General features: G+C 42.7%; 1 protein-coding gene across 3 annotated transcripts in view; it reads right to left on the bottom strand.

The window, feature by feature from the left end:
* Positions 1-17,143, bottom strand: part of VPS13B (vacuolar protein sorting 13 homolog B) — a 2,423,697-nt gene that overhangs the window by 424,588 nt on the left and 1,981,966 nt on the right. The gene's annotated exons all lie outside the window — the stretch shown is intronic.

The raw sequence follows: 17,143 nt of genomic DNA, 5'->3' as shown, positions 1-17,143 counted from the left end.
AGAAGAGAGGAGTGCATTAGGTAGAAGGGTTAGGAGAAAGGCTGACCAGAGCATTGTGAGGCAAAGTGAGACAGAAGACTGTGAGACAGAAAAGCAGGCAAGAGTCAGACATACTTGCTGAGCAGAAGAGATGAGGACGCCATAGAAGAAAGTCAGTCTGAAAGAGGCAGAGGGTGCAATGAAAATTCAGATATGGGGAAACAGACATAGCAATGACAAAATGGGACAAGGAAGATGAAGGAAGAGTTTGATTCTGCAAACAGTGAGAAGGGGGAGATATGCATCATCTGCCTCGTGATGCCTGCCAGCATCAGCATCTCTTTAAAAGCAGAGGCTGAAACTCATCCAGCAAAGGTGTATTTAACTGCAGAGGAATCGACAGTAACAGCTTATTAGAAATTATATGTATTGGAATAAGAAATCTATTGTGTTTTCAATAGTAAGAATACAGTTTTGTTCAGTAAGATGCGCTTTCTCTCACTTGTCGGACTGGGGCATGCATCACTGTCATTTCTCTGTCTTGTCCTGGCATCCAGGGTGGGACAAGCACTAGCCGCACCTCAGACCACAAGAACTGCATTGATAAATATAATACTGCAGACAGTTTGAAGAGGAGTTCAGCTTTCTCAGGGTCAACAACCCTGCGGGGAAGAGATTGTGCATGACCCCGAGCACAAGTACTCCAGGAGACCTATCTTGGATGGGTAATAATCCATTCAGAAAGTATAGAGGGTTTGGCCTGGATATGTCCTGTGGCAACCTGTTGTAGCAGAGGCCCACCTTGAACTAACCCCTGACAACACTCATCCGTGACAAACATACAAGGACACAAGTCAGTGCTTCAGTGAACTGAGCTCAGGATGTTGCATTTATTAGTTTCCGGAGCGAATGTGCGCATCCATAATGTGTTGCTGTATTCCTTATGTACAATATATGCTCTTTGTGGTTACCGAGCCCCAGTTTTGAGTCTCTTCCTTCCATAGGAGCGTGCAACAGCATTACGCTGTTAGCAGTCTCAACCCCTTGACCCTTGTGGCTTGCTCAGGCCCAATCCCCTCGAGGTGGGGGGTGGAGTCTGAAGTAGACTACCCGGAAGGAACGGAGAAGGTGCAGCTTTCAGTGCAGATACAGGGCGCAAGGAAAGGGCAATTGAAAGGGCCTGTGCTCGGCACCCTGGGGGAGTGAGGTATGGTTGCGCTACATTCGTAATGCAGCCCATGTTTCCATACATGCCAAAAGGCTACCGGTATTCGTTGGGCTTGTCACCCTTTTACAAGGAACCAGAGAAATAAGACGGTAACATTCAGCTCTACCATCTTTTCCCACCACTAGGCTGTAGATGGCTTCGTTCCTTTTTTAAACACTTTTAATAAATTATGGAGATGATGAATCAAAACTGGCTCATACATTATCAATGACTGATGACTGTTTTGCCTGCTGCCATGCCAGGAAGCTCCCTTATCAATGCCTTATCCAGAGGTGCAGCCCTCAGTCAGAATGCTGTGCTTCTCAGCCGGACCCATCTTGCTTAAAGCAGTGTAAAGGCACTACATACGCCTAGTCAAATGTCACCATGCCATTAATAGACCTCAGGGTAATCGATTCCTGGATACAGTGCTAGACGCTGCCGTTAAGGTGTCCAGGTATTGACCAACAATGCGGTGAATTTTCAGGAGACAGTCCGTATGTGTGTGAGTGCACCATATAGTTCACAACCAAATGAATAACGCACATGAACCAAGTCTTTTCACAGCGCTTGAAACAGATCATGGCAAGATAACAGAAGAATATTTATGTAAAGTAACAATTAAAATTAGCTGGGTACATGTTATGCACCACTTTAATGTAGAATTATGTAGCAAGAGGGTTGCAATTAACTCAGACTTTCAACTGTTACTTGATGTTACAGGTATTTGTAGTAACCCAACCCAATCCCTGGGGCATCCTAATCCATGCCCTACTGAAAAATAAATAAATATATATATATATATATATACATATATATATATATATATATACACACATGTACATATACTATATCAAAGAAGGTATACCCAGTAGACCCTTATGACGTGAATACAAGTCATGGGCATGAGCTACTCATTTTAAGTGAAGTGCCACTCCAATGTTTGTACAAACATTGGGAAAAGTATCTGGCATAGGGGTGCACATGTAGAAATAACACACTGGCATAGGTTGGGAGATCCTCCAATATTGTGTACATGTGGAGAACACCAACAATAATAACGCGTTACAGGTCTGACTTGCAATTTAGTGGTAACTGAAAAGTCTCCGAATTCAGGAGGCATTGGTGACTGTGGATATGAATCCCTCAGCTAATTTCCTCCCTCATACTAGCCCTATGAGGCAGAATGCATACCGTTCTCTAGCATTGCCTCTGAAATGTGGAACTTTTTTTAGCTACAGCTGAACTGTAATTCAGACTCTGACATGACACACAGGACTGATTTAGAGTCTGGTGGAGGGTTTACTCGTCACAACCGTGACGGGTTTCCCCTCCGCCGAAATATCAATCCCATTAATTCTTAAGGGATTTATGTTTCGGCGGATGGGGTATCTGTCACTGTTGTGATTAAAAAAATACCTCCGCCTAACTCTACTTCAGGCCCACAGTCCTAGTTCATTTGGCTGCAGTGAACGCAAAGGAGCAGTGTGAGTAAAGTTAGCTGACTTACAGAGCTGACCGACTTGATAGGGTAGAATATGAAGCGAGGCAGCAAGAAGGGCGCATGGTAAACAGCAAGGAGGCTTTCCAGTTACCAGCTCAGGATATCAGAAAGAGTGATGTGTGCCATTCAACAATGCACGGCTTCTCCTCTGAAATACAGCGAAGACATTGCATGCCATTTTAGAATAAAGAAGTATTACTGGACTGGAATTCGATTAGGGTGGGGGCAAATGATGTGCAGGCAGAAACAAAGCATTTTATCGATACAGGATGCCTAGTGGTGGGAACGATTATGCAGCGGTAGCGATGATTAAGCTTTTCAATTGATCTTTCCTGGTTTTCGGGGCTGCTAGAATAAGAGAAAAGACTGGCAGCACCACATTAAGAAACTACACAGTTGAGCTTCCAGGTGCTATGACGTTACCATCCCAACGTACAGGACAGCTACGGGGCTAGGGATGTAACATGCTTCACATAAGAGAAGTGTAGTGATATCAACCTCATAAGAAACTGCTGTCTGATGCCCGCAAGAGGTGTGTAAAAACAGGGCAACCATGTGTGCCGCCCCATAAATAGACTATATATAGTAAAGAAATAGCCACTTTTTCTGTCCTCAAAGTCACACAAAAGACTTCAACTACAGGGTTATGCATGACATGAACACGTGTAGTTTTCGCCACCTCATGTTGTTCCATGTCCTACGTAGCTACCTGCCCTGTCGGTTTCTTTTCCCTTTCAACCTTTACTTCTTGGCCATCATGTAACTCTTACTCTGTCCCTAACTCATGTTTTCCATTACAGAAAAAAATGAAACCCATGGTCTCCCTTTATATTGTGGTTGTGGATCAGAATTATTCTGCATGGCTTTTGAAATGCGCCACCCGGTTCTTCTCGTCTTTCCTGACTATGCTCTTCCCTACAGCACATTTACAAATCTGAGAGGCCACTGAAATTGCTCTACATTTTTTTAAATACATTTTCGATATGCAAGGATGTCACACAGTTTTGTTCATGTAAGAGGTACAAATAAGTAATACAGAGTCAGACTCTCAAACTACAGTAGAACAAGCACATTGATCGATAAAGCATGTCACAAAGCGCACTAAATCGACAGGTTCAGGTCCAAGCGTCCCACCATTTACCCGAGATCCGTTCATGTTTAGAGAAACAACCTCTGGCCTCAAAAACTGGCTTCTCCTTTTTTGCGCACCAATTCACCCCACGTCGCCATTGAGATGGAGTAGGGGGCTCAGGACTCCTCCAGCGGACTGCAATGTCTATCTTGGCCATCATGGTAGCCGTTCCCAGAAACGCCCGATCCGCCCTCGATCTCCCCACGCCCTCAAAGACCCCCGCAGCAAAATCAATGGTGAAAGCCTCACCTCCCAACTCAACACCTCCGATAACTCTCCCACAATGGCAGTGCAGTAACTCTGGATCACAGGGCACGACCAGACCATATGATAAAAGTCAGCTGGGGTGTGAGGACACCGGGGACAGGAAGGACTTGGGAGGAGGCCCGCCCGGTGCAATCGGTCCAGAGTGAGGTATGTGCAATTGAAGTAGTAGGTCTGCACCAGTTGCAGTCTGAAGAAGATCATTATAAGTTGAGGGGCCATCAGTGCATTGAGCTAATCCTCATCTTCTGAAGGTCCCAGCCAACCCTCCCACCATGTCTTAAGGTGGGTCAGAGTGCCGGGGGAACAGGTCCTATAAGTGAGACCTACTGTCCATCCTCATGGGCATCACTTAAACTTTGACATCTATTATATATAAGTAGTAATAGTTAGGACCTAGTTTCTATATAAAAAGTGTTTTTTTACTTGCCTATATCTTTGGCGCCGCTTGACGAATCTTCATGAAACTTTAAAAAAAAAAAAAAAAAGACTTGCCAGTGACGTCTGGAAAGTTTGCAAAGTTTCGGGGTGATCCGTCCAGGGGAGGATTTGAAAAAGGGGGGGGAGGTCTCAAAACACTTTTATTCCATTCATTTTTTCCTTAGGGATTTTTAACAGCAATAACGATGAAACTACTGGTCGGAATTACACCAATTTTGGCAGAAAGGTATATCCTGGTCCAGAAAGCAACTTTTTTTGTTTTGGTGTAAATCCGTTCAGTAGTTTTTGAGAAATTAATGGGAAAACAAATTTGTATAGATAGGGACGCAAAGGATTCGCAACCCCTCCTGATCTCGTGCTGAAATCTGGTTGGCTAGCAACAATTCAACAAGGAAGTGTTAGCAGTCATCTTGGGACTCAGGAGCCAAGTTCTAGAAAAAATGTCATAAAATAAAGAAAAGGGGCCACGGTACAGACACCCTGGCCCCTTAGCTCTGATGTTGGGGTCCCCCTCCCCAGGATTAAAAAGCATTTTCTTTGTAATTTTTGCTGTGATTCACAGCAGATCTGCAGATAAAGCAAAAATTGTTTTAAAAAATTAAGCGCTGACTCCTGCACTGTGTCTTTTTCAAGCCCCCAGGTGAGCCAAATCCCAGGGGCATTTTTTTCCTGGAGTACGGGGGGCGTCTGGCCCCCCCTGCAGCCCCAGGGACCACCACCTCCTCAGGGCAAAGCAGAAATTATGTATGGGGGCGCACAGACCTCACACCCTTGGGACCACCACCTCCCTGGGGCTAAACTAATTACAGGCATGGGGGTGGCACATCAGCCTCCCCCACAGCCCCAAGGACTCCCCCGGGGGTTTTAATCAATGAACAAGCAGAGGGGCTTTAATCAATTAACAAGCGGAGGGACCATCTGACAGTCACCACCCTGGGGCTTTATGGATTAAATAGGGGAGGGGCGCCTGCCCCTCTGTCCTGGGGACCGACACCTCCCTGGAACTTTCCTAGTATTCAGTGCAGGGGTCTGTGTGGCACCCCCCTGCTTCCCTGGGGACCACCACCTCCCCGGGGCAAATATTTTTTAAAAAAAGCAAAGGAGGTCAGTTTAGGGCCCACTGTAGCCCTGGGGATCACCACCTCCCCGGGGCCATACTTGTTGGAGGGGGTGGCGTGCAGCCCCCCTCAAGGAGCCATTGATGGCCCTAGGGACTGCCACCCCCCAGGGCTGGCTCCTGCTATGTCTCGGGGTGCCCACCCCTGGGACATAGCTGTCTGCTGTGGTTTGGCTGCAGCTTTGACAGCTGCAGCCAAGTCACAGCAAACACTTTGTTTTCTGACAGCGGGACCTGTTGGACAGGTCCCGCTGTCAGAAAGCAGAGTTTTCATCTCTGTTCCCTACACGCAGATATGCGTGCACGGAACAGAGATGAAAGCTTTGCTTCAGCAACCAGGGAGCTGTTACTTCAAGCAGCTCCCTGGTTGCTGTAGCAATGGGACCGCACAGGAGGCCCTGAGGCCTCCCCACAGCCCCTGATAGCCCATAAAGGGCATGTAATAAAATAAATAAAAAGAATAGTCAGGGACTGCAGGGAAAGGCTTGAGGCTTCCCCCGCGGTCCCAGATAGCCTGCAAAGGGCACAGTATTAAATAAAAATAAATCTGCAGGGAACACTGGGGAACATTAAAGGGCTCCCCAGAGGTCCCAGATAGCCTATAAAGGGCTAAAAAATATATTTAAAAAATGAATAGTTCAAGTGCAAAGATCACAGACCTTCACACTGAGAATTGAGGGTTCGAGTCCAGCCAGAGTTGTTTCCCTCCTTTATTCTTTTTTTGAAGTGCAAATGTTTAAGGCTCATACTGAAAGGTCATCTTACTGTTTTTAAATGAAAAATACATTTTTCTTTTCACATTGTGCAGAAATATCTCATTCTATGTATATCATACGTCAAAACCTACAAAAACTCTCACTCTCTCTTTCAACCTTTCTCCCACTCACACACCCACTCAGACACTTACACACCCACTCAGACACTCTCATACCCACTAACAGACTCTTGTGCACCCACTCAGACCCTCGTGCACCCACTCACAGCCCCCAGACACTCACGCACTCACTCACAGACCCATTCAGACTCTCATACACCCAATCACAGACCCACTGACGTCCTCATGCACCCACTCTCAGACCCACGCACACACTTATGCACCCACTAAAACACTGATGTATGCACTCTCACACCCATAGAGACACTCACAGCCACTCTGACCCCCAGATACGCCCTCTCAAACCTATTCTCACACCCAGAGGGCCGTGGCCAACTCCCACCGCACATGGTCAAAGGGCTGTGAACAGCATGTGGTTGGCCGCACTGTCTGGCTGCAGGCCAGGACTTGCAGGCAACCTCTGCTGCGCATGGGCGAAGGCCGTACACGGTGCAAGGTTGGATGCTTATGGGGGGGGGTTGGACTCAGGGCCTGGCCGCACTGCCAAAGGCCATGTGCGGGGATGGTTGGGTTAACATATAGTAATGAAAATCACTATACGTTAAAAAAAAAGATAGAAATTTACTGAAAAAAACAATAACTCGCTCCCTCGCCATGCACTGCTAATTACCCCACAAATTGCGGCACTCATGACATCTTTGATAACATCACTGATAATATCAATGTAATTTTTGCAGTAAAGTTTTTGATGAAAAAACTGTGCATGACAAGGGCGCGAGTTATAGTTACCTTAACAGGTCACAATTATAAAATTCTTAGATCATTTACAAACTACTAGTAATATGGCAACCATATCTAGCGATCCCCTATGTAATGGTCTCCCTCTCCTCATGCTATGTATATTTTTCAGCAACTTCTCGTCAGTGTTGTAAAATATCACGAGATATGACCGATGAGCATACTACCATCACACTCTTCTCTATTATTTTTCATGCTTACTTAATCTTTGGAGAGTTACCAACAATTGCCCTGCTTTGTTTCAATGGCTTTTTGCAGTTTATTAACCACATTATGACATATATTAATATTAGATATAATAACATTTCAAACGGCAAAATGCAGCTTACTCAAACAAAAAGGCTGCTTGTAAAAATTTGTAACAAATGTTTCTGTTACTTCTTTATTTTAGATGGTATGTGTCTGAGGGCAGTTCTGAAAAGTTTCAGTGATGGTATGCTCTCTAAAATACATACAGTTGGGTTAGCATAGAAATATTTTTTATATTATGTCAGACAATTTATAAAGAGGAGACGCGGCTTTAAGGTGAAGCAGAAGGATATACATGTGGAGGCCCTTTGCATAGAAGAGCATGGAACATGGGCTCCACTGGAGTCAAAGAGGCCAGTGCATGATGGGGTAGAAAGAAAGGTGAAACATGTAATTAGGACAGTATGGGAAAGCACACTATACAGCTTGCTTTTACATTGCACACATTAAGAATCTGAGATACACAGAGATAAAGGGCCAGATGTATGAAAAGGGCCTTTGGCGAATCGGAAATAGCGTTTTTTAAGGAATCGCTATTTCTGATTCGCAAAATGCAATGTATCATATTTGCGATTCGGTAATAGCGATTTCTTAAAAATTGCAAATGCTATTACCGAATCGCAAATTGCGATACAGCCCCCATTCGCATCTATGGGCCTGTCGGACCATATTTGCGAATATTTTGCATGTCCCAAATTGTGAATTCCTAACTGGAATTCGCAATTTGGGGAAATGCAAAGTCTCTGCTGCACCCCAAAACATTTTTTAACAACATGTAAGGTGCACACATGCCAAAAGGGCATGTCTCCTTCACATGTAAATTTTAAAAATGCATTTTTATTGCATTTTTTAAATTTGCACATGGTTACCACCAAGTTCAACTTGGTGGTAATAGCGATTCTTTAATGCCCAATTCGCATTAAGGAATTGCTTCATACATGTGCTTTAGAAATCGCAAATAAGGATCCCATATTTGCGATTTCTTATTTAGAGAGTCGCAATTTGCGACTCTAAACAGGGTCGCAATTTTAAGGCATCGCTATTTTTGCTATTCCTTAAAATTGCATTCAGAATGCCTTTGATACATTCTGAAATAGCTTTTTGCATTCCCAAACGGGCATTCACACCGTTTGCGAATGCAAAAAGCTTTGATACATCTGGCCCAAAGTTATTCTTTGGGCAGATGCAGAACCCATGATTAAAAACAAGGTATTCATGTTTTAAAGTCAGCAACAGGTCTAGTAGACTGCATCTCTCAGGATTGTGCTCTGCCAACCACAACAATTTCAGACTTTAATAATGCTGCTGCCTTTAGGCAACTGCTACCTCCTGGTGCTTTAAACATTAAGAAATGGCTATGCATCACTAGCCTCAAGCATAGAAATCTCACTTGAAGCATGTTAAGGTATTCCTCTTTTGGGCCGACTCCCGGCCGCATTACTGAGTTGTGACTTATATCGCCTTAATCTTCAAATGCTCTGCTAATAGTGGTTAGAAGCTTTGTATAAATGAGGTCAGTGATATCAAAATGGTTAAGTTGTGATTTTCAATGTGAAACTACTTCACAATATTTGCTGTTACGCTAGTTAGGTCTCATCCAAATCTTCTCCTTGTACACAGGTTTTGGACAGCTGCCACCTTCATGAACTGTGTATGCTGAACTTGTCTTTCATCCGATAGTGTCTGCTACTTTCAACATTCCCTTTGGTTTTCGAATACGGAAACTAAACAAAAGGCATTATGTCATCTGTGTCTGATTACTTACTAGATACCTTTACTCTGTGCTCTTAACAGAGAACCTATGGGTCTATTCACAAAGGTAATTTATCCATTGTCAAATATAAGCTTATTAAGACCCAGGTGCTTTAAATAACATCAGAATATCAGTGTATACTATTACAGTCCACTACTCTAAAAGAGATCTATTCAATGTCCAATTCTTTTTTTTTTTTTAAATATCTGTTTATTTACACGTTACTTAAGTAACAACATAAACTTAGTGTAATTAATCAGCATGGCAGTTTACACTCAGAGTCTGACAACATTACAGTATTGAACCTATCTACCACGAGATCTTGGTACACTCTTGTACACATAAGATTCAACTCATCATTTGAGCCTTCCTCAAATGTTCTGTTTACCTCCTGCACACCCCACCTCTAACTGACATCCTTGCACTTAGGTGACATAGTTCACCAATGTCAAATTGGTCCCGTCATGGTCTTCAAATTTTGGAAAGATTCTGTGGGCTTCTCCTTGCTTTATAAACAGATATGTCTGCAATGGAGCAGTAGTACATTCCTCTTAGCTATTCTACAGTGGGAAAGGGGCTCCTTTGGACCTCCAATGGCTTGCTTTATTTCCTTTAGCTATCATACACCCAATCCAAGTGAGTGTTTTTGGGCTGTGATGGCCAAATACCATCTGACAACTACACTGCAAAAGAAAGCTTTCTTGCTTCCAATTGAGAATCTACACCATATTTCTTTTAAATCGGTTTAAAAACCTCCTTTCCTCACATAAAGATAAACAATCTAAAAACATATGTGAAATGGTATAATTCATGCTTATTCCCCACTTACATACCCCTCTCTGCTATTTCGCTTAAAAACTTAGTAATTTCAGGTCGAACATAAAAGGGATTTAAAAAAGATCTAAATTTTAAAATAACATGTCTCATTTCTGGATCTGGTAAGGTAGAAATATAAGGAAAATACATATCACTATTCCACAAATCCTTTAGGGATACTGTAGACTTGTTCAGCAATAAATAACTACCATCCTGTTCTTTGAAAGCCATTTCTGTCCTTACTCGTATTTTTGATTTAGATAACCTTTAAAAAGGGTAGAGTTTATAGAGATGAGCACTGTAATCTTACCCAATTGCTCTCTCAATCTTGCATCTCAATTTTAAGCCATTGCCCGGCACTCGTGGATGTTAAATACCAGGATGTCAGAGTTGCCTCTTTCCCTGTTGCCTGTACCTTTGAAGAGTTAGGCAATGCAAACGTCATTTCTAGCACTGACCTTCAAATACATCCCAATCCTATCTCCCAGACATAAAATGTCTGACCCACACAGCAATTTGGGTCGGCAATTGCTTCTAATGCTGTCAAGACTGGGGCTATATCACGGCCACCATAATCTTTCCTAAATTTACGTAACTCTGCAATGGTAGGTAATGCACAAGATTTCAAAATATCCAAATAAGTTTTCCAACCTAAATTCACTGGAAAGTGCATACCTAAATAACTATAATAGTTGACTTCCTCCAACATTTTCTATATTCACATAGGTCAATTTACACATCAGTAAATCTACATGTGTATATTTACTTTTATGCTTTGGATAAAATGTACTGTTTTTGGCTATAAACCATTTCAAAGGGCAAAGTAACACCAAAGTGTAGACTAACATGTCTCCAACCCCACTTTAATGGCTGGAGTAACTTTAGAAGTGTAGTTTGCAAATAACAATGGCCTCAACATTTTGTGGGTGTTTGTATTAGCATGCCACCCCCTAAACTCCTACATAAGCCCTTTAAATCCCTCCCATGTAGTAGCTACTACATTTTCCCTTCACTCCCATAACCCCTCCATCATTTACTACTAAGTAGTAAATTTAGGTGTGCATGTGTTTTCCCAAAGAAAACACAGAAGAGATGGAGGTATAGTTTTCCACCACTAGGTTTTTGAATTGCATTTTGTCATAAGTAGTACTACTGCAGTACTATTTTAAGTGTTACAAAATACAGTATTGCTTGGGCCAATATGTTGTGACCCGCATCTATCAACAGTTGACTGGGTCAACTTGAGCAGCCATCATTTCTAACTTGTAAACATTGGTGTGGCCAATATTTATTCAGTTATGCAGCTGGCCTACTAACCAGATGTTAAAATATGGGTAGGTGGTTCAAAAACAGCATAAGCCACACTTGGATTGAAATATTAAGTTACTCTTGCAGCAGAAATGCAAGACTTGAGTGTCAATGACATCAAGGAAAACACTGCAATTCATTTGAGGTGTGGGCAGCCGCGGAGGGAGTGGCGTTGAGGTGAGAAGATGCGCTGGGGCTATGCAAATATCTGTTGTCAGACAGCTGGGAGGAGATGGTGTCCAGTTTGTGGGGCATGAGACAAGGCTCAGATGCGGAGGAATCAATCTAACTGCTGGGGTGGGTGGGCGTGCGTCTGCTCTCAGAATGGGAGCGTAAGGGAAGGGAGGCTGGTACATGAGAGGTCGGTCCGATTTTGGTTATGGGATGTTGCTAGGGTGGCAGATGTCTGTGGCTTGTATGTAACCCCGTCCTATACTGGTCTGAATGGATGGCGCAGGGAGATTCCCGCACCCATAGTGGCATGCTTAAGATACAAACTATTGACTGTATAAATAGCACTCCGACGATTGTTCATGTTTTTATTGTTATCTGTGATATGCTTAAAATATATACCTACCAGCAAAACCTTGTACGCACACGTTCATTCTCAGGTACGGTTTGAAGAGATATGAAAATATTTGACCTCCTTCGGGTTGTGGGTAAGCTTCAAGACTATTATATGGAACCTCTCTTTGGAATTGATATGTCTGTTAATCCTAAGCTACGTGAGTTTGGGCACACTGAGGCTAAACATTCTACTTGAGGGACTGGTTATCAGCTGGTTTGCCACCTACCGTTCTTTGATGTGCGCATATAATTAACTAATAATTGCACAAGTTTGTTATCCTAATGCTGATGTAAATCATAATGTTATAGTACATTGAAAATAATAATAAACAGATTTTCGAAAAAAATCAAGGAAACCTTGCAAAACATCAGAAGCACCTGTGAATTAGGTGACAGCAATTTTTTCATGTCATAAAGGCTAAGCATAGTAAAGGGGTGGGTGGTCTCTGAGCGTGAGCGATCTGCAGGACTTTACATATCCATCAGAAAGTAACTTGGCCTTCTTTGGAATACTCATTCTCAATTTTTTTTTTACGTTAACAAGCTCCCAGAAAATCTCTTAAAGGAGGTAGTTGGGCTACCAGTGTTGATAAGTTTACCATCAAAATCTATCTCTGCAGCATCCACCTACGAAACTGTGGCATCTTTTAGCCCTTTTTTGGTCTGTGAAAATAGTGAACGAGTAAACTTTATGGATCTCATCAGTGTAGTTTAGTTTTCTCCTTGAAGAGGTGAGGGTGAAGGGAACAAAGATAGTAATGAAATCACCCAAAATAGACTAAATCAGATATGACTTGAAGCAAAAAAGAAGGCTTAACTCTAAGAATTGCCAGTCTTTAAGGAAAACAATAAAAGGATGAGAAGCTGAGAGAGCTTGCTACAAAAGTACAAAATCATTCACATTTTTGTGAATTAGACAGTTTGCTAGACACAAATTCGTGAGATCTAATGTAGGACACATGAAGAATGTCGATACCAAGTTTATATCCCATACAGAATCTCTAAAAAGTGAAGTGGGGGTCGTATTCTGAATTATTTTCAAAAATCTAGTGCCCACTCGTAGTTTAAATAAAGAACCTTTTTTTATGTTTTTTATTGGCATTTAGGTTAGACGACAATACAACTGCTTCAGCAAATAGGAGTGAAGGAAAAGGACCTTAGAAGAAATAAAAAACTCGATGCTGAGAGTATATAGATTCGGAAATTGTCACTAAGTACATAGTACCAATGTTTAGACCTTTCTCAGCTAATATCACAAACCTCAGCACAGCACCAACAGTGTCCATTTTCACTGATGTTTTTCCTCTTTCATACTGTCTTGTAAAATGCCTGCCAGTTTAACATTAACCAGCAAAGTTTGCCAAAGAGGGGTACGTTCTTTCAAAGAATTGGTGGGACAAATATCAACTGGATTTATCATTTTCTGCAGGCCAGCTAACACATCGTCACATCACATTATCTAGATCTGAAAGCAAATCTCTCTTGGGAGAGACAGACGTTACCCCAGACTGTATTGCAAAAACAAGAAAAACAAGGCTAGTGAATATGTAAAGCTCATGGAGAGCATTCCCACGCATGCTAAAGAGCATAAGTAATTATAACTGCTTGAAATCCTACCACAAGCCCAATTGGAAACACACATGCTTCTCATTAAAGTTGAGGGAAGAGACAAAGGTGCGAGCAGCTGTGTCACTAATGGGTTTCATACTGCACTTAGAACTCAATGCATGATTGTGTTTGCATCATTGTATTTTCATATATTTGAAATAGTTCTGAATGCCAGACAAAGCCATATAGGCTAGTTTTGTCTGTTGGTGGGCTTCCCCTGGGTGATTGAATCACGTCCGCTCCAGAAACAACTATAGTAGCAGAGAAAAGCACAGAGAAGACAGGAAGTGTGTGTATTTTATCATTTCAGGATTGGGCCACCTAAGTGAAAGAGTCTAAGCATAATACAATCTTGTATTCTGTTGCAGACGTTGACCCATGCTGGGACTGTAACCCAGTCTTCTGCAGAGAGAATAAACAAAATGTGTTTATCCTGATGTGTTTCTGTTCTGTGGCCAGCTTCTTTAAACTACAAATATGCCTCTTGGGGAACAGAACGAGAAAGTCTGCAATTCTTAAAAAGGAGAAAAACTTGGCAAACCCTTCTTCAAAAGAATGCAATCACTTTATTTAAACATTGATTCTATCAAATGTGCTCAAGGTACTGCTAAACTGACAAGCGTCTTATGTCAAAAGTAATCTTTGTATTCATTAACAAGAAAAACACAAGATGTGGTCTAAGCATAGCAATAAAACATGCCGATTTCCTGTTTATACTTCACAATCTCTGATCTAAAATAGCCTCCTGGTCAGACGTTCTGCTGCCAGATCAGGTTTGCAGTGGTTACAGCACTTTGTTCAAGATACACCTGCCCGGGCGGCTTCCCGCCACCGAATTATTTCGCTCCTGGCATGGACGCTGCTACTCCTCCAGGAGTTGGAAACTTGGTTCGACTTCCTTCTGTGGCTAAGATCAGTATCATTTCCACTCTGGAAAAAAGACATCTTTGGCAAAAAGTCAATGCGAGAATTTGTTCCACTTGTCTTAGGAGGAAGACCCAAAGCAAGGAATGTTGGTTTGGAGAGAGCCAGGCCTCCGACTGTGGACCATCAGGTTAACTATAACTGCAAATGATGAAATCGACACTTTCCATTTGCTTACAACCATTTACAATGGTCCCTTTCACCGGCTATTTTGAATGAAAATGACAGCGTTTGAATTCTGAAAGTGCGCTTTGACAAAGAACAAGTCATATGTATAAAACCAAAATTAACTACATCGTCGGGACAAGGGCAGTTTCTCTACTTCGAATATTCTGTTCAGAGGATGAAGTTACAGATTAAACAATGGCACTCAGATCTACATCTGCAACAAAACAATGCAACATAATGCAGTGGTACCTAAAATATGCGATGTTTTCTTAAAAATAATAATGTTTTATTTTCATTCATATCTGCCTTTTAGTGGACTAACAAAAAAAAGGGTCTGTGCCTCTTCGGCTAATAGAAGTCATAACCCGGCTTTTGCAATGTTGGAGCCAGTTGAGAAACCACAAGTATTCCAAGACAGGAAATCATGATTTTATAACATTTTAATGTGATCTGCTCTTGGGAACCGGAGTTCAGCGAGCTCTAGTTCTGTTCCGGAAATGGCGCGATGTTCGGCGAGGGGGCCAGCTGCACAGTGTTCACCTGTAGTGCCCCGCTGGTATTGTGGTTTATTGCACTGCCTCAAGATTACCTCCCTCTCCGGAAAGCCCTCCAAGTACAAACAAGACTCCAAGCCCAGGTTTTAGTTTCCCTCTATATCGAAATATGGTAATTCAAGAGGCCTGAGAAATACCATTTAACCTTGAAAAGGAAATATGTAGCATTCTTCTATTACTGGATCTGTTTTTGGGTGTTTATTTTACACACATGACCAAGGTATCTTATCACTTAATCGAGCTACCAAATTCAGGGCATATGCAGGTGTTGGAATATAATTCGCGAAGGAGGCTACGATTTTTTTCCCTCGCTGTCCTCAGTCAAACAAGCTCTTTAGGCTGGATTGTACAGACAAAACCAGGGAGAGGTGAAGTGCGAGGGCCAAACTTTCAGGGGCACCCAACCCTTCATGGGCCCAAATTCAGTCCCAGGCCAGGGAATGTCTATTAGACATAGGAGGCTAAGGGCCCATCATTTTGCATTATGTCACTGAATAAAACAGTTCCTCTAAGGCACTCTATCCAGCCAAAGTCAGTGCCTCACTCAGGGCTATTCCACAAATCACTACTGACGAGGTGGGAAAGCCACTGAAAGCTAGAGCCTAAGGCCTGGCTCTGGGTCAGCTCAAGGTCCTGCTGGAACCTCGAACCTATAACCAGGTGAGGCTTCAAGTGGCTTCTGCCGCCCTCCCTCTACCCACGATGTGGGGTTACGGCCAGAGCTGCTGACTATGGAACTCGGGAACCAGGTTTGAGTCTGTATGTAGTCAGCTCAAAGTCATATGATAAAACACTTAATCTCCCCATGTCTACAAACAATGCATGTGACCTTGTGTAATGTAAAGGTGCTCATGTAAAGCGCCCCATTACCGCGTAAGAGAGTACTTTCAAATATGTGAGCTCAGCTTACCAGCTGAACAAAATTACCACTTTTAATAAGTACTTTTCAATACAGTGCTATAATGTGCCCTATTAATGTCAAAAGCTTACAAATGTTAAAGAAATGCAATTTTTTTTTTTTTTTACTTTGAAAAGACAATGGGCCTGATTACAACTTTGGCGGAAGGGGTTAATCCGTCCCAAATGTGACGGATATCCCGCCCGCCGTATTACGAGTTCCATAGGATATAATGGACTCGTAATACGGCGGGCGGGATATCTGTCACATTTGGGATGGATTAACCCCCTCCGCCAAAGCTGTAAACAGGCCCTTTATTATATTATATGTGGTTTGTTGTATGATTTACATAACATATCTTCAGGGCTGGGCTCGTGGACAAGCACTAAGATCATAGCCACACCCTTGGTTCGGCTCTGGGTCGGCTTTCACTGTTAATAGGTTGGCTCGCCCAAGACACATTATTTAATTATAAGAGCACATCTCCACAAACCCACTCAGTCTCTGATCAAAACCACTGCAATGCCATACTAACGAGAGACTGTATGCTTTATAGATGGTAAATAACATTGCAATACGGAGGACCCAATTACTTGTCAGTCATAGCGGTATCTCTGGGTGGGATAACGCTCCACTCGATCACAAGAAGCCTTGAGGTCTCACACTCTGATTTTCTGGATGTAGAAACACCAGCTCCAGTTTTATAGGCCGGAAAATCCACCCAGTAAAATCATGTGTGGATAGAGCTGCAAGTACAGCTGGGACCCGGTACAAGGCCAAACCGCTTCCTATGCCCAGGGAAGCAGATCAAGCCCACATCATTTCCTGCCCTCTGACACCCTCTGTATCCCCTCCCTTCTGCCCCACACAGGTCCTCTTGCTGCAGATCTGTCACAGGAATGGGACTCAGCATGCATATTTATTCTAGGTCTACATGTTATTTCCCCTTCTAGGGACAAAACTCAGAACAGCTGTATTTAGGAGCGCAGAAACCAACTTTAATGGTTATTTCTGACTACAC

This window comes from Pleurodeles waltl, chromosome 2_2 (genome assembly GCF_031143425.1).
Source record: "Pleurodeles waltl isolate 20211129_DDA chromosome 2_2, aPleWal1.hap1.20221129, whole genome shotgun sequence".
NCBI lineage: Eukaryota > Metazoa > Chordata > Amphibia > Caudata > Salamandridae > Pleurodeles > Pleurodeles waltl.
Note: the sequence above shows the minus strand (reverse complement) of the source record. Positions and strands in the feature narration are given on the sequence as shown.